We start from the raw sequence: 23,324 nt of genomic DNA on the forward strand, positions 1-23,324 counted from the left end.
CGCACTAGGCTGTCCCAGAAAGCCCAGGCCTAGGGGGAGGGGGAGGGGGAGGGGGAGGGGGAGGGGATGTTATTACAGTGGAGCCTGAAACAGCCACGGAGTGCAGTGGGCAAACGCAAAGACTGTTCCTGTTTACGTTATTTGAATGTGCAATAGTTGTTTTCAAGAGTACATTGTTTACACTAATTGTGATATTTTTGTTTTCTAATTGCGCATTGACATTGATCAGTTTATATTTGGTTATTCTATTATTGGAGTGGACATTTTATATTGCACATTGGCATTCGTTTTTACTTTATATTTGGATATTATATTATTGTATATTATATTTAGTTGGTATAATAAAACTACTCCATTTGGAGACAAAATGATACATTTTGTTGTTTTTTTTAATGATGTTATACTGTGCACAAGGCTGTGCAAGGTGAATGTAATATCCAAAAGCTCCAGTAGATGGCAATAGACTCCTGTAATGGACATAAATTGTATTTCCCAGCCAGTTTCCATTGGAAGTGGAAAATAACCCAGTTATTTGCCAAATTGTGCCAAATTGTGCCAAATTGAGTGTCCGTCTGGTAGTATCCTTAGTAAAACCTTTGTGGAGGCTTTGCCCTTTGCTCAAATTCTATCTAAATGTGGTACATTTGTAGTCAAGGACTTGCTGAAGGTGAACAATGGTATCTGTCTACATGGAATCATTGTTGGCATGGTGTTATCCTCTGTCAGATAGGGGGGAAAAACAGGCGAGGATAGATATTTCACATTTCTCCTTTGGTTTATTCCAATTTACTCAGGCATAGTAACAGTCACAATCTTTTCACACATTGGGAATACATCTCTGAGGTCCCTAGATGTCCATAGACACCAAGAACATGCATATGAACCTTACTATTGTGGAGCAATTCTTCATTTACTTTGGGTATGTCTTTTTAGGCGTTTTTTCTGAAAATATGGCCAGGGCTTAACAGGTACTTAACTCTGCAGTACAGACCAGAGTAAAGACCAGCCCACACTGACAGATCATTTCCATTACCAGCCCATCCGCACAATAAGCTTCCCCCTCATCACACGCTAGCTACTGTAACCGAGGCAGCATCATATTCATAGTTAGGACTATTAATAATTAGACAATTATTATTCAAAATAAGCCACTTAGCAACTTTTTTCTGTTCCCTCTTGCAGGTGCAGCGAGATTGAAACTATGACAGCAGGAGAGACTAAAACCTTTCCCTGTCCCGGGCTAATGCTGGGACATTACGTGACGGTGCACCTTCCAAGAGAGAACGTCCTTCAGCTCTGTGAAGTGGAAGTGAATGCTTTGCTTCCTCCCGCTAACTTTTGTGGCTGATACCACATTTAAGGCTGGTCACTTTAGCCCGGTGTAGTCTGTAAGAAATTGGGTAAAGAAATCAATCTTTTATTTCCTGCTTTTCATGTACGCAACACCTGCTGGAGTTCTACTCCTGTTCTTTCTTTAAGTCGATTTACTGTTTGATTTTCTTTGTAGCGCATCAAATAAAATCTCATTTAAAGCATTGACTTGCATGTTGTGTGTGCGGATTAAACTCTTGGGTGCCCAGGGTTAAATCATCAGGAATTAGTGCGTGCACATTTCGAAACCGTTTTTCTTCACATGAAGAGAAATAAAGGGGAGATATCATAAATGTAGCTGATTAATCTTACAACACATTTATTAGAGGCACAGAGCTGTTTAGCTATATGAAAGACAAATCAAGATTACTAGCAGAGTGGCTAGTGTGCTCCTTTGAGATAAGGATCTCTCTCTGCTAACGTTCACGTAAGTTTGTGAACGCTAGCTAACGTTAACCAGCCGACTAATGTTACCCAGCTTTACTAACGGGATACTAACATTAACGTTAGTTGTCAACACTGGTATTAATCAATCTGATCTGGCTAGATTATACCTTGAATGAAGTGATCAGAATGCACCCTTCTGATTTGTGAAGGCAGGAAATCCTGCCTTCACAGGATTACACAGTATATAGTCAAAAGTCCTACACGAACCTCCACCTGTGAAGGATATAAGGTTGCTAAATGACTGTAATGTAATGTAATTATATCAAATTACAGGCTAAAAGTGGTGCAACCACTTACTACATTTAAGGGGCCCATTACGTTTTATCATGGTTGTTTGATACATTTTCCATTAAATAAATTAAGTAATATATATATTTTTTATGTGTCCTGTGTTTTTTCAGGTTCCCTTTGTCTAATATGACTTTTGGACTAAAGATGTAAAATATGCAATAATGGAGGACAACCTGGATGGGCGAAAACGACTTTTTCATAGCATTGCGCTTCTACATAAATCTGTTATCGAATCCTTTTGACATTAATCTTTTGAAAGAGAAAAAAACAAAAAACATGTGGGTTTAGTATACTATTGTATGCAAGTATGGACATACTAATACCGTTTTGGCATTCTAAATTGTCAGCTAATTTCAGACGTAGCGCCAGAATAAATATTCAGGTAACGTTCAACTACACGCAGCAGGTTTAAACAGCAGATGGCGACATGCCATTTGAAACTTTACAAAGATATTTCCGGGCACGAGGCCCAGAGTATTTCCTGGTCCACAGAAAGAGTAACGGTTGCTGATTGAACAGAGTTTAAATAAGAAGTTCCTGTTATAAAACGTTTTGATTGAGAATGGAAGTAATTTCTAACCAATGAATTACGTAATATTTTATCTCCGCCGGTTACAAAGAGAGAATTTACTGCCATGGTTACTACCCACGTGTCTGCAGAAATACTAACATTTACTTCAATATGGTTACGGCTTAACCTGACTGACGTTTTATCCATGGTTTTATACTGGCAAAACTCCCAGTCAGCATCTTAAAATACCTTTTGAATTCCAAATCACAAGAAAACATTTCACTATTTCACATTTAAAATGAGTTTGCAACACTATGAGTATTTCATTATACGGAGGGTGAGAGACATAGACGTTAAATAATAACTTGCTAATAATTTAATTCCACTGTAGTAGTTCATGGTATACATCAGTGTAAAGGATTGTTAGTCCCCTAATGTTTACTGATCTTTAAGAGGAGGATAATTTGTCACTGAATGAAAGTCCTGGATTATCGCGAACATGACGTAGCATAAATGTTTATAATAAATAAAAAAAACACAGCTACTGCTTCTATGTTTACACCACTGGTGATTAATGATGGTTCAGCTAGTGACTTTGCAAGTGAGCATGTCTCTAATTTTGGTTTAAGAAGTTTAAAAGGAAGTGAACATTGACTGAGTATCTGAGCTGAGGGTGAGTGTGGAAGGTTCTGGTCTTTGTGAGTTTGTGACACCAGTCTGCGGGGTTGGTCTTAGACTCGCTCTCTCCCACACTGAAAGCACCATGCCTGGGGTCCTGTTCATGTGACGTCCTCCCCGGGTAGTATCCACGAACATGAACACAGGGAGATGTTTTCAAAGGCAGAAAAGATGTAATATTCTTCCATCTCGCCGCAGATGACACCCAACTTTTCTCACTCATAATTATAGTATCCCAGCATGACGCTGCATTAGCTAATAATGATAATAATAATAATAACATATAATCATAAATTCCATCCTTTTATCAAATTCAAACACAATTCATATCTTAGATGGCCGTAATTAATTGTAGTGTAGCCCCAGTTTACAAACAATGTAACACACTATAACCAGACGGTAGGTAATTTGTGTCTTGTAGAAAGCGGAGGTTGCCACATCATTGGCTGAGAGTGCATGAATCTGGCACTGATATGGTCATTCCATGACAGAAAGGCTCAACGACATGCTTTTATTTGTACATTGCAGTTTAATAAGGCTCAAGCAACTACCATAGTTAATAAAGGAGGTTGCTACTGAGATCAAGGTTCAAACATTTACATAGGTTTCAATTTTTTTTTTTTTGCCATAGATGCTTTAAATGCTACTCTAAAAAAACTATGTTGTTGGTTTCTGCTTTTGATGAGGGTAGACTGCAGCACCCTCTATACCTTTGTGTGAGCGTATTTCTACGATGATATTTCACTTTAGCTCGTGCCAAAGAACCTGCAAACTGGCCGACTATAACAGGACACAGAATGATGGTTTCATGTTTCCTGCCGTGGCCGGGGCTCTCCTGCTCCTGTGGCATGTCCGGCGCGGACAGTTTAAAGTTTTCTCGGTTGTAAACATCAGGGTGCCGCCGGCACTCATCGACACGCAACTCCCCTTCTCTGACCCCCCTCCCCCTCCGCCTGCCTCTGCTCTTAACCAATGTGATGAACATGCTCCCCCTTCGCCTGCCTCTGCTCTTAACCAGTGTGATGAACATGGGAGAGGGGCCCTGTGAGTCAACACACACCCACCACACAATGTCTCACGCAGAACGTCTGCCGCAGAACATCTGATGCAGAACGTCAGCATTCTGTCTTCCAGCTGCTCTCACTGCTCTCTGTCCCAAACACACACACACACACACACACACACCATATACATGTACACACACACACACACACACACCATATACATGTACACACACTCATCATATACATACACACACACACACACACACACTGCTCTCTGTCCCAAACACACACACACCATATACATGTACACATGTACACACACACACCATATACATGTACACACACACACACACCATATACATGTACACAAACACACACACTCACTGTTCTCTGTCCCAAACACACACACACACACACACCATATACATGTACACACACACACTCATGTTGTTTAGTTTATTTCTTGTTACGATTTATTTTCTCGTCATGTCTAGTTATGTTTCGTTACGATTATATTACCTTGTTATGTTGAATGGTTATCGTCTTAGTTTCGTTTTGTATTATGTTTTGATTTATGTTTATTGTTACGTTAACTGGTCGTTGTTTATGCATACACTTTTACATGTCTTTCCGCAAACCTTGCGTTCCGCCTTTTCTCTCTCGCTCCTACTGTCATTCACTCCCTAATTGTTTCCATTTGTCTATTTACTAAAACGACTAATGCTAGATCAGGATTGGGTAGAAACTAACAAAACTAATCATGTGTTCATGTTACCTTACGTTTCTCGTGCATGTCATTTACTAATTTACTAATGCTAGGGCAGGATAGGTTTATTACTAACGATTACTAATCTCCTTGTTAAACTTGTCATCCATCGCACCTGTTTTCCATTTCCTTGCTACACTCTAACTAATTGTCTACACCTGTCTACACCCGCATTTATAGCCCAGTCGCGCAACTGTTCTTCGCGAAATTGTCTGCCTCTAGTTTTATTACGCAACGCTTGAGCATTATTTTCTGATTGATTCACGTTAAGATCCAAGCCTGGTTTACCGACCATCGTTATTGATTTCTGTTTCGTTGACCATTGTTTGTTTTTGACCACGTCCTCGCCTACCGTCTTTGTACTTTTGCCTCGCTGATTGTTTTATGGTTTCGACTTCCGCATCGCCCTCGACTACGACTCTGCCTGCCGTCCGCCTGTACATCTGACAGCTCTCCTGCTACCGGACCTCCCTGCATGTTTACCGACTACGAGTTTGCCTCTTCCCTCGACACCGTGCTGTTCGTTTGTTTAATATTTGTTTGGCTGGATCTACGTGTATGGACATTGCTTGTTGTGACTACGCTCCTGGGATTCGTCCCGAATAAAGCCCTGATGGGACTTTATCTAACCTTTGTTTCTGAGTCGTGCATTTTGGGTCCAACCCCCACGCACCCGTCTCAGTTTAGACTCACATCCCCGGGCGCTGGCTGTATTAAAGCCTGGGGCTTAAATTTGGGTCTGCTGTGTGGATGAACACCCAGAAGCCAACTTGCTGAGAGAATATTTTGCTGTTCCATAGAAACTACATTCCATTCCAAATATTGACTTTAATGTTGTATTTACATGAAACACAGGACAGTGTGTCTAATGCCATATTAACATGTTATAAATTGCATATTATTCAAGGACATGTAAAATGGTAAGCGCCTTTATATAGCGCCTTTATCCAAAGCGCTGTACAATTGATGCTTCTCATTCACCCATTCATACACACACTCATACATCAACTATGATTGGCTGCCATGCAAGGCACCGACCAACTTGTCAGGAGCATTTGAGAGTTGGGTGTCTTACTCAGGGACACTTTGACACAGCCTCGATCGAACTGGCAACCGCCAGATGACCATACACACACACCATATACCTCTTACCTCCTGAGCCAATGTCGTACAGGTAAACCACCTTTTTGATGAGCATGTGCATGGGCATATGTGTGTGTGTGGTTGTGCATGTATGTGTGTGAGTGTATGGTTGTGTGCCTGTGTATCCAGAATCCACAGTGAACGTCCTGTAAGAGATTCTGATTTTCATTAAAAAGGGCTAAATCAGCAAATCAGCTATAATATAAAGTAATTTCCCACTGCCAATCTCTTCACATTTCATTCAAAATAAACTGTCATTTAGGAAACAGAGAATTCCTGAGCTTTAAATGTAAAAAAACAGCGCCCTCTTCTGGTAACATTTGGAAGTACAGTCCTCCTGGGCGACAGAGCAGTGCTACTCAACCCCACGTCCTCCTGAGGTATTGAGTAGTGCTACTCAACCCCACGTCCTCCTGGGCGACAGAGCAGTGCTACTCAACCCCACGTCCTCCTGAGGTATTGAGTAGTGCTACTCAACCCCACGTCCTCCTGGGCGACAGAGCAGTGCTACTCAACCCCACGTCCTCCTGAGGTATAGAGCAGTGCTACTCAACCCCACGTCCTCCTGAGGTATAGAGCAGTGCTACTCAACCCCACGTCCTCCTGGGCGACAGAGCAGTGCTACTCAACCCCACGTCCTACAGTGTCTCTGAATGCAGGATTGAAGCTAATAAAAGTTATATTTAAATGTGCAGGTTACACACAAACACCACAGCAATGGGAATTGGTCAGAACTAGTGGGATGTGTGTTGGGGTGCTAAGGAGATGTGTGCGGAGTGTGTAGGAATGATTATCAGGCATTCGATGGATGTCACTGTTGTATAGGTAGCAAGGTAATCTAAGCTAAGATACTGAGATACAAGGGTACACATGCAAGCTAACGATGAAGTCAAATCAGACATAATTCAATGGGAGAAACCAAATTGCCTAATAGGCTTCTTTTGGGCTCATAAACTAAAATAAAAAATAAAAAAAGTTTAAAAACAAAAATGACATTTCTCATTACATTACACTGCATTGCATTGGCTTAAAGACACTATTATCCTGACTTACAGAAGTGAAGAACATCAGCGTAACTCGTACAATCAACCGTGGTCTAGAATAGTCATACACTTACTTGTGCAATGCCAAACTTCATCCATAAGACGTCAGTCCATCTGCTGGTCAGGAGTCATGACTATGACCTCCAAGTGCTCAGGTTTAAACTGTGCATCCATTTTAACAGAAAACTGCACAAAATTAGTTTTTATTTCTGTTGCATTTTCAAAAAATAACTGCACTTGCCTGCAGCACTACATTGCACTCATCCTAGATCATCTGTTGTTTAAAAAAGCGCCTTATTTTTGCATGACTTGGATGGAAGACCCGTGATTGTCCAACACAGTCAGAACAGATGCTCTTATTTTTAGAGATGAAAATTATAATGATGTTCCAGCAAGCGCCCCAAGTTCCACATCCCACAGGCCAGAGTCATTCCAAACCGTGCCCTCGGTCAGGACTGATCTCAGGTCAGCGCTCAGCGGTGGGAACGGGACAGCGGCTGCTCCCTACACCCCCATCCACTGATCTGGAGTCAGCGCTGCAGAGCGACAGTGCGAAGAACGTCTGGACATGGGTTTGGAATGCAGCCCTCATCTCCCTCTGGAGCGTAAACAGAGTGGTGCTCCGGGGAAGGCCACTCCAGCTCCTGCCCGCTGTATTGTCCCCGGATGAGACCGGGCCGCTTATTCCCCCAAACCTGCTTGTGCAGGGCTGGATCGTCCATATCAGAGTGTAAAATTGGAATTCATAACTGGTCGGGCTGGGGCACATTTTCCAATAGCAGGATATGGCATGGCAATCAAAACATATCAGGAAAGGACTCTCTATCCACATTCTCCTTCACCCATGGTGAGGTCACAAACAGGCGATTTGAACGTTGCTAACTGAACATTCTAATGCTGCTGATGTAACAATCACTGCTGGTGACTGAAAGCAACGGAGCTCTAGAACACTGGAACCTTGGAATTGGAATTTTTTTAATTTAAACATTCCAAAGAGCCGACTCTTCCAAAGGATGGACAAAAAACAACAGCAAAGCAACAAGATTCCCTCATACCCTCTCAGTAACAGGTAGCCCACAGGAGCCCACATGCATGGGACAGTGGGGTAGACAGGCATCGATCACCAGAAGGTCAATGAGCACTTTGACAGGATTCCTTTTCTCACAGCACAGTAGCAGTTTGTGCACATGGGCCACTAGCATCTGCTGCTAGACTGCCAGCTAATCTCCTCTCTGTGTAGGTTTGGGGGTGTTGGGGGTGTTGAGTGGGTGGGGGTGGGTGTTGGGGACTGAAACATTTTCTTTCTAACACTCAGCAATTACAATTACAATTACAATTACAACCACAACCACCCCCAGTCCCTATCCCCTCCATCTCCACTTACGTTTTGACCTGCGTTTGTTTTGGCCCGCTGTGTGACCACAGCATGAAGGGGTGGGGGGGTGGGATCTCTGTGCCTGTGTGCTCAGGTGTACCGGGGGGTTGGGTTTCGGGTTGGGGGGTGGGATCTCTGTGCCTGTGTGCTCAGGTGTCCCGGGGGGTTGGGTTTCGGGTTGGGGGGGTGGGATCTCTGTGCCTGTGTGCTCAGGTGTCCCGGGGGGTTGGGTTTCGGGTTGGGGGGGGTGGGATCTCTGTGCCTGTGTGCTCAGGTGTCCCGGGGGGTTGGGTTTCGGGTTGGGGGGTGGGATCTCTGTGCCTGTGTGCGCAGGTGTACCGGGGGGTTGGGTTTCGGGTTGGGGGGGGGGGGGGTGCACGCCCCCCTCCCAGTCCTCCGCTTGAACGCATAGGTGGAAAAAAAGGCACAAAAATGAAAGGTGTGGAATGAGCAGGAGAGGGATGATCTCTGAACAGGAGGAGAGCAGTCAGTAAGAGCAGTCAGTAAGAGCAGGCAGTAAGAGCAGGCAGTAAGAGCAGTCAGTAAGAGCAGTCGTCTGGCAGTCGGAGGGTTGCCGGTTCTGATGAGCTGGTTGGCGCCTTGCATGGCAGCCAATCGCCGTCGGTGTGTGAGTGTGTGTATGAATGGGTGAATGAGAAGCATCAATTGTACAGCGCTTTGGATAAAGGCGCTATATAAATGCCAACCAGAACCAGAGGAGGAGAGGGGAGATCTCTGAGCAGGAGGAGAGGGGTTGTCTCTGGGCAGGAGGAGAGGAGATCTCTGAGCAGGAGGAGACTCTGACAGTTCCTGCCTAAATTGGGGAGAAGAGCGGTGGAGCAGGGGCCCGAGGCTCGTCTTAGGGACAGTGTTTATGTTCGTGATGTTCTGGCCGGCTCCAGCAGCCTGACAGGAGACAGCTTGGTCTCACGTGTGCGCTGAATATACGCCACCTTTCTGTCGTCAGGGAAAGCAAAAAAGCGAGTCTGGTGTTGGGCCTTCAACAACAACTTCCACTTCAGTGGTCTTCCTCCGTCTTTTTTTTCTGGTTAATAATGAACCAGACTGTTGACTTGGGCATGCCCAGGGATACTGCAATGATCCTGATTGATTGATTTTAATTTCTGAGCCTCCTGACGGCAGCTTAATTTGCATCTTCCTTGTGTTGTCACATCCCAACAACAATCTCCAAAGGCAATTACAAAGTCTAGAATCAAGGCGAGACATCAACAGCTCTCTTCTGCATTCACTAATGACACAAATTATGTCTATGAAGCCAATTCGAAAAATACTTTTTGTACCTTAGAAATTGGGGTACCATGTACAAAAGGTGCTAAGCGGTTCGTTCGTTCATAAACTCAAATTAAAACTCACGGTCTGCACTTCAACCTCATTGCCACTGATTCCTTTCAAACTCAAAGGGCTAGAGTAGAGAACCAAAAAATGTGCCACTGTCCCATGAATTGTGGTGCTCGACGTATATCCCCTCTGTAATTAACGGCCGATTCTAACGCTACACGGAGCACGTCGTGGACGGCTGACAGGGAGAAGTCTGGAGTCTCCACTCATTGCAGAAACTACGTAGGAGTTGATCTATGGGCATAGTTTTCAATCAGCAAGAAAGTAAATATGCCGGGGATTACAAAGGCGACAGGATCTGAGAAACACTGAGAAACTGAGAAACTGAGAAACACCATAGTCAAAAATTATAGAAGCAAACAAACAGCCATTGCAGAAACTACGTATGAGCGATCTATGATCTATAGACATACATTTGACCCAGTTTGTGTCAGGTCGTCAATGACGGGGCCCCACTGGAAAACAAAACCAATCACTGGACAACAGTAGATTTAGCCGTCACGAAACGCCCTTCTTTTGAGTAGCCACTCAATGGATATCGATAGATTACAAATACAAAGATTCACTCATTATCTTGCATTGTACTCGGAGTACTGTATTTAACTGTGAAAGGTCTTTACACAACGGTATTTTAATGTTAAAATATTTTAAGGCAAACTTTGAATGTTTATTGTATTTTATATTCTCTAAAACCATTGCCATAAGCTACCTCAACAGACCAGCGGTCTATGTGTGAGTTTTGTTTTATCAGCGAATCTGTGGGAAAATCTAGAGCAAACACTCAAAAAAGAGTGCCATCATTTTTCCCAGTTATTTCAAACAGGCTACCAACTACAGGTCAGCGTTCACGTTATACTATAAAGTATGAAGAGCCATAACAATACCAACTAGATTAGGTTATTTAGAGATTCAGGCTACCATACTTCAGCGATCATCACCTAAAGTGATTCTCGAACGGAGAGACACAGTCAACAAGTCTCTGTTCCGTACGCTGAACTACCATCGCCGTCTGCAGGTCGGGAGAGGCAGAGTTTGCGAACAGGGCGGGATCTTGTGACTCACGGACTTCCTCGACGGCGTAGTAGCGCACAGGATCAGTATATCATTATTCCTCATTGTCGAAGGTTAGAGGGAAAGAGAAGAAAGCAGACGCATTGTACGCGCATTTGCCACTCGGAGTAGCGACCAGGCTTTGCACACCGCTGGGTTTGAATGTCTGGAGACGGTGCGCGAAACGGGAAGGGCTGCTTTTCCAAAGAGGAGCTGGCTGAAGTGTCTGACGTTTCACCGGGTAAGAAAAAACATCACATTTAATACTTTAAGGTAAAAAAGTTTGTTGTCACAATACTCGCAAAGATCATGTTTGTATATGTTAGTTGGAAGTCCTTCCTTGATCGCTTATTATCTGTAGTATAGAAACGTTACCCATCGTTCGTGGATGATTGCTGCGTGATTTTCTTGAATTCTGTAAACGGGTCGCAATTTCTTAAATTACTAGACTTGAAACTAACTGTCACTTAAATATGGTGTTTTGCAAACAAAATAAAATAAAACGTTTCTTTGGTTTAATACATGTCTGTAAGCAAGCATTTGCAAGATGTGCAATTTAATTTCATCAATGGGTTGACCCAAGCCTCCTGGAGTCGTGAACGCTGTGGACATAGTTTTCATCACCAGAAACTTAATATGCCGGGGATTACAGAGGCGACATGATCCAGACGAATCCACAGTACCCGAAGAATTTGGTTCACAATGAATGAGAAAAGAAAACAGCAACAAATATCACAGGATGTGCAAACGTGTAACGATACAGTTAAGAGTTAGAGTTAGAGTTCTCTAAATTCTCTAAGTTAGAGAATTTACTCGATCATTTCCATAAGATACTGTAATTCATTCCACGAAGTCCACATTGTATGGACAATCGGAGCGTGTATACATCAGTGCGTAGGTACACTGTAAAATGTAGGCTAGTGTGTCAAATAAACTCAAGAGTGATGATGATCGCATACGTTTCTGACTCGTGTTAAAGCTGTATACGGCTGCAAGCGTCGCCTAATAGCCCATTTCGTCGTTTTTGTGGACTAACTGTGCCAAAGACGAAGTTGTTGTTGGTAAAGAGAGGCAGCGCGTACTCTTACGTGTAACGGAGATTCTAGCCTATGGCAACGCGCACAAGTAAGGACACCAGACACCTTTTTTGTTTGTGGCGTGACGGGACCGCCGGTTGCGACCTGGAGCTGACGAGATCAAAGACGACTCTCTTTGATATACCCCGTACAGATTCAGTTTACACTTGACGGCCAATTACCTTTTTTCCCATTGTTAGAAAATTCCAACGCTGCCAAAAGTTTATCATTGTCCGTTATCAGGGAAAGGTCTGGAGTCTACCAGGCTGCACAGTTGTTGCGTCGTACAGCAATGCAAATGATATAGCCACGTATAAATCCCATTTTTCATGTACGAGACTCATGGTTTTTTTTCCCCAGGCCTCAGTCCTTGGCCTGCTTCTTTTCTCCCTTTACACTAAATCCCTTGGCCATTATTACTGCTCATGGTTTGATTTATCATTGCTATGCTGATGACACCCAACTGTTTTTCTCATTCTCACCATCTGACACAGGTTTCAGCCTGCATCTCTGCTTGTCTGAGTGACATCCAGAGTTGGATGGACAACCACCACCTACAGCTCAACCCAGGTAAGACAAAATGATCTTCATTTCTGCTCTAACCTCTCCCCTTCATGATTTCTCAATTTCCCTAGTGTGCCTCTCCAAGAACATTTGCGGCAGTGACCCTGTCCTGCAGATTCTTCCTATACAACATCTGGAGAGCCCCCCCGCCCCCTTCGCACCCCCTCCTCGAACCAGCTCCTGGTCCAAGTGATGGTACTGTCCCACCGGGACTACTGCAACTCTCTCTTGGCTGGCCTACTGGCCTCTGCCATCAGACCTCTCCAACTCATCCAGAATGCAGCAGCTCGTCTGGTCTTCAACCTTCCCAGATGCCTCCAACATCACCCCCTGCTCACTTCCCTCCCCTGGCTGCCTATCATGGCTCGCATCAAATTAAAAGCATCAAAAAAAAGAAAAGAAAAGAAAAAAGATCATCAGCCCCTACACCCCTGCCAGACCTCTCCGTCCGGCCTCCACAGGCTGCCTGGCGCCTCCCCCTCTCCGCACTTCCATCGCCCGCTCACGACTGCTGTCTGTTCTGACTCCACGGTGGTGGAACAACCTCCCCGTGGAGGTCAGAACAGCAGAGACTTCTTCAAGCGCAGACTGAAGACACACCTCTTCTAGCTGCACCTCTCTCCTCCCCTCCCAACAATCTCTTATCAACTGTTAGCTGTTTAGCTATTTTTAGTTCTCACAATTGTGTGAGATAATGAGGTTATTACTACAATTTTGTTTGCTAGGATGGTTTTATTGCTGCTTTGTAAGCTGTTTATTGTTGTCCCTACATGAGTGCATATTATTCTTTAGCATTGTGTTTTGTAAAACAGTTTTATAGATGTCATCGTTTGTCAGATTAATCTACAAGGCCCAAGGCCTTATCGTATCTTATTGTATTGTCAGCACTTGAAACTGTACTTCCCTCTAGGGTCTTTCAGCGCACATGTCCCTGGTTATGGGTGTGCACTTTGTTGTACGTCGCTCTGGATAAGAGCGCCTGCCAAATGCCATTAATGTAATGTAATGTAGGGGGGTAGTTGGGGCAGTAAGTGATGACCTCATTGCAGGGAACAGGGGCTCAGACAGGGAGGGGTGGGGCCAGACTCTGGTTTAAAACAACATCCCACAGGTGAGAAAGATCCGTGCTGTAGATCACCTTTCCCTCCTAAAAACTCTCTCACACCCAAGCCGCTTTGCAGCTTCGCCAGAGTCAATACTGGGCCCATCTGGAAACCCTTATAAAACAGTAGACAAATGAATTCCGGCCCGTATACTTTTGTTTATGTATATGCATATGGGTGTATGTATACAAATATCTACGCATGTGAACTTGTACTGTATATATGGGTGATAATAGTTTGAAGCATAAGTACAAATACACAAATAAATATGAAATTACAAATTGGAACACCACCCAAATCAGGAGCCTTTCCGCTACACACTCTCCCTCTCTTTCCCCGACTTAAACATGACCTTTAACCTTACAGAAAGTCACACTGGCCTGCACTGGAGCTGGAGTGGGTTTATTTACTACATTCATTCCATTTTTTTTACAGTGAAATTTTTCTATCAATGCAGTCGCAGGATATACCATTAAAACTCAAGTTCTATCTCTATGAACTGTCTAACAATGCCAATGTTTTAGCAATGATGGCTCCTTATTTTGTAACATGCGGGGAAGCAAAACAAGCTTTGGGCAGTCCCCACCTTTGATTGTTTTGGAAATCCGCATACGGCATGAATCATGTTAAAGTCAGTATGCTTTTCAGAGCAAGCATCCAGTGTACAAAACCCAGAGCAGTTTTAAGGAAACATTTTGTGCGAAGGTGCTAGGAATGATCATTGTTGTCTGTTTCCTAAACACAATATACACGCTAAAGGTTGTAGAGGCTCTCTGGAACAAGACGAGACCAGCTAAAGGTTTCTCAGAGCAGTGCAAGCAACGACTGTGTGTGTGTGTGCGTGTTATAGTATCCAAAATAGACAATCGCTGTTGATGATACGTACATAGAGCAGGTATTGTTATTCAATCAGAAACTCAATTTTTCAAACCTTTTCATACAGCCCTCAGATGACACAAAGTAAAAAAAAAAGAAAAGAAAAAAGCCAAAATAATGAAAGCTGGCCTGTATGAATTTTGCCATCACTCTCTCTCTCTCTCTCTCTCTCTCTCTCCATCACTCTCTCTCTCTCTCTCCCTCTCTCTCTGCTGTAACCCAGCCCTGTGAGTTGGGTGAGGCTGCACACATGCTTGTCTCCTGCTGTAATGTGTTCCTGTATAAAGATTATTTCCTTTATTTTATAATGTGAGCCAGGAGGAATACTATTACACAGTACTGCTGGGGACTCTCACACGCACACACACACTGAGACAGGCACACACACACACGCACACACACACACACACACTCACTCACACACACACAACACTGAGACAGCCAGACACACACACACACACTCACTCACACACACAACACTGAGACAGCCAGACACACACACACACACAACACTGAGGCAGGCATACACACACACACACACACACACAACACTGAGACAGGCACACACACACACACACACTCACTCACACACACACACACACACACACACAACACTGAGGAAGGCATACACACACACACGCAACACGCGCACACACTTGCATGCATGCACACACAGAGACACACACACATGCATAATCCAGACACTGTCTCTCCATAGCATTCTGCATTCTCCCCCCTGAGCACCAACATAAACACATCTGCCCCCCCCCCCCATTAACCCACCACCAATGCCCCCCTACTTCCCCCCAACTGCCCCCTAACAAAAATGCTTTGAGCATATTACTAGCTTCTCTCCATTGGCTACCCATTACATTTCACATTGTTTTCAAAGTACTCCTCCTCACATTTAAGGAATGGGCTTGCCCTTCCCTATCCTAAAGGTACAATAGGTAAGATTTGTGTGTTAAAACATTGTTACAAGGCCATTGTAAATCCCTTCCTATCATTGAAAAAGGCTCACTGACATGTTGACTCGCCCTCTACCTGTGATATAGCCCTTAAATCCGGGTTTCAAAATATGCAGTTGACTGGCCGGCACTCTGTACCAACACATCTATAGCTGTACAATAATTCAAGCTCATTGGTTGAAAATTGGTTCTAACTGCCACAGCCAAAGGAGTTTCAACCTCAGCGCGTTCACGGGGAAGGGGGAGGGATAAACAGTGTTGTGGTTTGAGCGTATTTGTTGCTGCAATTCCTCTCTTGACCGTTAGAAGTCCTAAATGACCTATTGTACCTTTAAGGTCTTTCTTCACCCTCATATTCCCATTGACCCCTCTCCTGTGGAATGACTTACCCGGTGAGATTCGGGGAGCACTCTCTCTCCCTATCTTTAAATCTAGGCTCAAAACAGATTTTTCACCCACCCTATTATGAGCAGTCAAACAGGTTGTTATGGGTCCACAGATCAGAGTAGCTAGGGTTCCGTTAACTGGTTTGTTATTTATTATTTATCTGTACTTACGTAATCGTATAAAATGTGGGCTGGAATGACTATTCTGTGTGACTATAATGACACCTGGTGGCATTTACAGGAATTACAGTTTAAAATGGCCGGAGAGCGACAGAAAAACACACAGGAAGGGTGTGAAGATGGCGTGCATCACTATCACATTCTCGGCCGGTTTAAGGGATCAGGGATCACCACAGGAACTAAGACTTAATTCAGGTTTCACACGTAATAGACCAGGGCTTCAAAACTTCAAGACCCCAGTGTCTGCTTGGTTTCGCTGCGTTTCAGCAAATGCATAAAATATAGGCCTCTGTCCCCTGCTGCTTTAATTATCATTTAAAAATACTTAAGTTTCTGCCCATAGAAAATGTTCCTTGTAAAGAGCAATCGGGTGTAGTCTGTCATTGGTTAATTTTCATGAGTATTACTGGCGTCCTCTGCAGGCTAAATAATGTGTTTACAACCCGGATTAACAAGGAGTAAATGGAGCATATACTTATACTGTACATGTCTATGGGTTTGAAAGAGTTGGGCTGAACAATGAAGTAATGTGACATTGTTGTACTCCTGCGAAGTACAGGTACTAGAGATGACGGAAAACTTATATTCAAAATTAAGGATCAGAAATTAACACTTAAGTAACAATGGAACTGTACTCCTGAAATCTGCACTTGCGATAACCCCGGCAAAATCCTAACGTCAATGTTAGCTATTGAACTGTTAACGTTAATTTAAACAGTGGCTAAAGCTGGCAAGCTTGTTATCTACCATAATGGCTGATTTTTTAATTAGGCTACTTTTAAAACGTGGCTTAAACCGAAAGTCATATTCTTTAAAATAAATAGCAAATAACCACACTAATGACTGAGTGACTTAGTTGTATTTAATTGTTGTAATTATATGTTGTACATATAATTTAATAGTTAGGGTTTCGCTTGGCATTTTGGCCGGGTTTAAGGTTAGCTAACTAGCTTGCTAGCTTCCAACCAGTAACGTTAGCTACCTGCTGTCGACGGAGGGAGCTAATGTGGCACCGATATTAGGACCAGTATGTAATTGCGAGACAGAATGCTTGTGAGACCTGTAACTACGCGAGGCTAGATGGTCCAGCAGTGTGTCTCCCACAAAGTTTAAATTAAACTAAACAGCGCCTACGGCTATCGTGGTACCCGGCTTCAGTAGCCAACCTGTGCTTGTCTCTGCTAGCGATAGCTAACGTAACTCACGTCAGTTTGTTTATTCAAGTTACCTTCGAACCTGGGCGATACGGGAGTGAATTCGAAGCGAGAGAATTAAAGGGACCACCTAGCGTGTCGTAGGTTCAGACGTTTGACCGTCCGTATATACTCCAGGTTAAGGCGATCCGTCAGCACAATGAAAAGCTCTTTGGCCCCCCCCAGCCAATGTCTCCACTCCCAGAGGTTGTTTAAGCAGTTTAGGCCTGGCTTCAAGTGGTTCACAATTGAGTTGCTAGGCTTTTTACCATGAACAAATAAGATATCATACATTATCCTAATTCTAACTATATTACACATGTTACCAGTCGCTTGAGTCAAAATCGTATTCATTACTTACCCTCAGATACATCATTATTAGCCATTCCAGAGTCTAGGCTGAAGAAAAATGGTGATCGTGCCATTTCAGTTACAGCCACTAGACTCTCGAACGGTCTCCCTCTGGTCATTAGCTGAGTCAGTTTCTTCTTTTACGACTAATCTGAGCACCCATTAAGCTTTTAATGGATTTGACTTTGTTTTATTAGATTTTTAATCTATAAATTAGCCTTTATTGGATTTTAATTTGGCTTTTCTTATTGTGCGCCTCTCCTGTGGAACAAATTGTCTGCTCATGTTCTGGGTGCAGACACTGTCAGGCTTACAACATATCCTTTTAGTCTATCCTATAGTTGAGGTGCAGGAGTGGGTGGCTTGCATAAGCTCTAGAGTCTCTGGTGGATTTAGCAGTCAGTGCTGTCACAGGATTATTGTTGGTAGTGCTGTGTTAAGCTGATCCAGTCATGGTCTGGGGGTGACTGTCTCAAGCCTGCCCTCATGGCACAGTGTTTGTTTCCCTGCCACTGCCTCTGTTTCCCTGAGCTATGCTGCCATACCCTTATTCTGCCTCTGTTCCCCTTAGCCATGCTGCCATAGCCTTATTCTGCCTCTGTTCCCCTTAGCCAGGCTGCCATAGCCTTATTCTGCCTCTGTTTCCCTCAGCTATGCTGCCATAGCCTTATTCTGCCTCTGTTCCCCTGAGCCATGCTGTCATAGCCTTATTCTGCCTCTGTTTCCCTTAGCCAGGCTGCCATAGCCTTATTCTGCCTCTGTTCCCCTTAGCCAGGCTGCCATAGCCTTATTCTGCCTCTGTTCCCCTTAGCCAGGCTGCCATAGCCTTATTCTGCCTCTGTTCCCCTTAGCCATGCTGCCATAGCCTTATTCTGCCTCTGTTTCCCTGAGGCATGCTGCCATAGCCTTATTCTGCCTCTGTTTCCCTCAGCTATGCTGCCATAGCCTTATTCTGCCAGGGTTCTCCTTCCCGTACGTACCTCTCTCTCCTGCTGTGATTGATAAATTACCTGAACCCCCTAACAATGTTACTTTCCTCTGCTCCCCACTCCCTGCACCTGCCCAGAGCTCTAGCCCACCTTTACCTCTGCTTGGACTTTTAATTAATTTGGAATTAATTTGGATGTACTAATTAATCTGTTTATTTTTACAACCATTTTTCCAAAAAAAACAATGTCAACCTGGGGCAGATGGGTTCCCCCTCTGAGTCAGGTTCTGCTCAAGGTTTCTTCCTGTCAGCCAGCTTTGTGACAAAGCCCCTTTGTTAAAAGCACTAAGCAAATAAAAATTGATTGATTTGGGGACACTTCAGGACAGTGTTTGGGAAATCTAATGTGGAATTTGAATGGTTGTCATTGCCATTAAGTTTGTGCACAAATATAATGTAGTTCTGGGTTGGTCCTTGACTTAGAAAAAAGAAATAAAAAAAAGAAATTTTGTCGTATTTTTATTTTATTTGAATGGGACAAGCCTCTTCTTTAATTTCTCTTCTTTAAAGTCTTAAACCACACATGTGCAGTAAATAGTTTTTGACATATTGACAGCTTTATAGGACGAGCACAAAATAGTTCGATATAATTGCCCTCTAGGGGGGCAAAGTGGAAACGGTTAATCATCTTAATGCAAAAGTCTTGAAGTAAATGGGAAATTTATTATTGAACAAACTGCAGCAAAACCCCTGAACACATTGCGTCAGTAGTCCTATCTGTCTTGTCGGTTAGAAGCCAAATTTATATTTGAAAGAGTTTCAGTGTATGCATCAGAAATAAATAATAGCCTAAGTAGGCTGGCTTATAGCCTCTGGTTTGGTAAATAGCCTCAGTCAGTCACAATTAAAGCAGCAAATGTTCAAGCAAGTAATTTCTTCATTTTCTCTTTACTTTTTGCACCAGATTTATACCAGATGAATTCCTGCCTGGCTTGGAACACATGTTGGCTAGCAGACACAACAGCGACTGGTCTCAGGCATGTTTTGTCTCACAGAAACAGAAAAGGCAGCCCCATATCTGCTCGTAGGTGTACCCTTTGGAACCCCCACTCATTCCACTTCTGGCCCAGAGTGAAGGCTTTTAAATACCGCAGAATGGGAGGCACGCCCTACAAATCTGAGACTGATTAATCAACCCCCACTCATTCCGCTTCTGGTGCATGCCAAAAACAAAAGGTTACTTCACAATTCAAGCAGCAGTGCAAGTTTGACTTGCAAGTGTAGCGTTAAGCAAGTGAAGTATTGTGCATGAGAGGTGTTGGAAACACGGACCATTACCACAACAGTTTGATATAAAGCATTAACAAAATATTAGTCTGAAGTTTTGGCAGAATATCTGATTGTCCCTGCGAGGAAGCTAAGACTTGGTCATATTTTCCAGCAGGACAACAACTCCAAAGATACATCACTATCCACACAGAAATGATGAAGTGAAAACAACATATAAAGTAATGAACCAGGAGTGCCAATAATTGTGAAATCAGTTTTTTTGGGGAAACACATTTTTTTATTTGAATAATGTAAGACTTTTGTTGATTCCATTGAATCATTAATAATACTTTACACTTGTTGGAAAACATTAACAGATAATGTTAATGTAAATAACATTGTATTATTGTATTATTTGTTAGTTGTGTATGTACTGTAGGAAGCCACTGTATACACTTCCTTACATTAACGGGGGCTTGTGAGTTATGTATTGAAACACACACAAAGATGGGACTGTGTTCACGTAGTGCAGCTTTCATAGGCCTATATGTAATAGCAGACTGCTGAACTCAAACATCCCCACTGTATCACACCAATCATTGTGAACAATACAGTAAACAGAGCAGTGTAATACAATTCAGATTTTTGCTGCTGTTGTTGCCTATCCACTTTGAGGTTTGACGCATTGTGTGTTCAGAGACACTCTTTAGCATACCACTATTGTAATGCATGGTTATTTGCGTTACTGTCACCTTCATGTCAGCTACATTTTATGCTATATAAATAAATAATAATAATAATAATAATTATTATTATTATTATTACTACTGAATGAAGTGCTCAGTGATTTAACCCTGGGCACCCAATAGTGTAATCAGCACACACAACATGTAAGTCAATGCTTTAAATGAGATTTTATTTGATGCGCTACACAGAAAATCAATCAGTAAATCGACTTAGAGAAAGAACAGGAGTAGAACTTCAGCAGGTGTTGCGTACATGAAAAGCAGGAAATAAAACTTGATCCCAAGATTGATTTCTTTACCCGATTTCTTACATACTACACCGGGCTAAAGTGACCAGCTTTAAATGTGGTATCAGCCACAAAAGTTAGTGGGAGGAAGCAAAGCATTCACTTCCACTTCACAGAGCTGAAGGACGTTCTCTCTTGGAAGGTGCACCGTCACGTAATGTCCCAGCATTAGCCCGGGACAGGGAAAGGTTTTAGTCTCTCCTGCTGTCATAGTTTCAATCTCGCTGCACCTGCAAGAGGGAACAGAACAAAGTTGCTAAGGGGCTTATTTTGAATAATAATTGTCAAATTATTAACAGTCCTAACTATGAATATGATGCTTCCTCAGTTACAGTAGCTAGCGTGTGATGAGGGGGAAGCTTATCGTGCGGTTGGGCTGTTAATGGAAATGATCTGTCAGTGTGAGCTGGTCTGTACTCTGGTCTGTACTGCAGAGTTAAAGTGTGGGCAGGTCTGTCCTCTGGTCTGTACTGCAGAGTTAAAGTGTGGGCAGGTCTGTACTCTGGTCTGTTCTGCAGAGTTAAAGTGTGGGCAGGTCTGTACTCTGGTCTGTACTGCAGAGTTAAAGTGTGGGCAGGTCTGGACTCTGGTCTGTTCTGCAGAGTTAAAGTGTGGGCAGGTCTGTACTCTGTACAGAGGGGGCTGTTGGCAGCACTCTCTCTCTCTAAAGGACACACTTATCTGCTCTGCCCCAAATAGAAAGAGGGCATTGCAGAGGTGAGACAGACATTATGAAGATGACCAGGCATTTCAAAAAAGTGTTTGTGAATATGAGGCTCTGCGTGTAAAGATGGCTACTGACCGTGCATTATTGATGCCGTGGTTCTCCAGGGAGTCGCCGATGAGGATCTGAGCTCCACCGATCCTTTCTGCACAGCAGTCTCCTCGGGTGGTGATGGTGACGGAGGTGATTAAGTAGGACTTCAGCAGGTCCACCCTCCACCAGGCGTTGGGACCGATTGCGGTGTGGGCACAGGACCCATGCCTGGCATCGGTTTCCATCAATGGCATAGGCTGCCAGGCTTAACACTGCCCCAGGGCCTGATGGAAGCCCTGATTGAGTGGCCTTGCCGCGTAAAGCCACGTTCTCTGCAGGGGGAAATTAACACAATTGAGCCAACATGGCTGTAAAATGCTGTTACTTTATTAGCACCCTGGACAAACCCTGTGTCCTGTGCAACTGCAGCAGTACTGTGAAATTACCCATCATGCCTTTGGGTGTTCAGCCAAATTCTCCACGGCAGAGGCTGTAAGTCACTGGCCATCGGATCACTTTGGCTCATTGGGTTTATGAGTTGGAGGGAAAGGTTTGTCAGGCATAATATGAGTCTGATATGTGAAGCTGGCTTTCATGCTTAAATGTTTAGTGAACCAATAACATGAAGTTAAATTCCACAAGGTCTGATATTACTTCAGTTAAATCATGTCAGTGGCAATAGTATCTGAATTGAATATTACTTATATTCAAGTGGTAAAAACATTTGCCTTTGGTCAACATTTCCAAACACCAATTATTTTATCTCACTCGGGGCATTCATTTCAGACAACTGATCCAAATAGATATGGATAAAGATTGATGAAGACTTTTTCAGAGAAACACCTGTACGCTTTCATGTACAGGTGGTTTCCATTTCAGTGCATGTGCATGGGGTGAAGTGTACCTTCTGTAAATCCTGGAGGAACTGAGCCTGGCTTGACGGCTGAAAGTGCCACGATCTGAACAAGTAAGATTATCACCTTCATCCTGGAAAAGAGGGGAGAGATTGTAGAGCAGAGATCAACCAAGCAAGTACATTTTGGAATTATTCTGGGGGAAAATCTTAAAACAAATATTGAGTTGATGTGGTTCTACATGGTGCATCCTCAATTTCAGAGATTTCAAACAGATTTTTCTTCCAATGCAAAGCATTATGAAGATAATGTGTGCTAGCTAACTTAGCTTAGGTAACCAGATAGCCAGCATGAACCACCAATGATGAGACCATTGAAGGAACATTGAACATCCAAAATATTTTTTTACAAAGAGATTAATTCACTGTGAAGATCACGGGTTACCCCATTTAGGGTTAAGCAATTTGTAAACATAGGATACAACATTGCGTCATAGCTACATTTTCTCAGAGAAATAAACAGTGAAATCGAGTACAACTAATGTTCAATAAAATGTTTGAAAGCTTACAAAAGCTTCATCATTCATTTTTGAAAAATTGCTAATAGAGAGATTTTCAGGTGGATCTGCAGGTAGATCTAGTCTGTAAACTCACCTGTCTGTAAGGCAGCAGGTTCACAGTTAGATCTCGGCTGTAAACTCACCTGTCACTAAGGTAGCAGGTTCACAGTGTAGGGTTCCTCGCACGGG

At 43.3% G+C, this 23,324-nt stretch overlaps 1 protein-coding gene and 1 pseudogene across 1 annotated transcript in view; one reads left to right on the forward strand and one right to left on the reverse strand.

Annotated features, from left to right (window-relative positions):
- The first annotated feature begins 11,124 nt into the window (after positions 1–11,124).
- LOC133123832 (fucolectin-1-like) overlaps positions 11,125–23,324 on the forward strand; it is a 128,437-nt gene continuing 116,237 nt past the window's right edge. The window contains exons 1-2 of the mRNA XM_061234450.1: positions 11,125–11,279; positions 12,609–12,684. The gene's annotated coding sequence lies outside the window, so the exon portion shown is untranslated. The remainder of the gene's footprint in view (positions 11,280–12,608; positions 12,685–23,324) is intronic.
- LOC133123841 (fucolectin-1-like) lies at positions 20,863–22,708 on the reverse strand (annotated as a pseudogene).

The sequence above is a fragment of the Conger conger genome, chromosome 1, assembly GCF_963514075.1.
Source record: "Conger conger chromosome 1, fConCon1.1, whole genome shotgun sequence".
Lineage (NCBI taxonomy): Eukaryota > Metazoa > Chordata > Actinopteri > Anguilliformes > Congridae > Conger > Conger conger.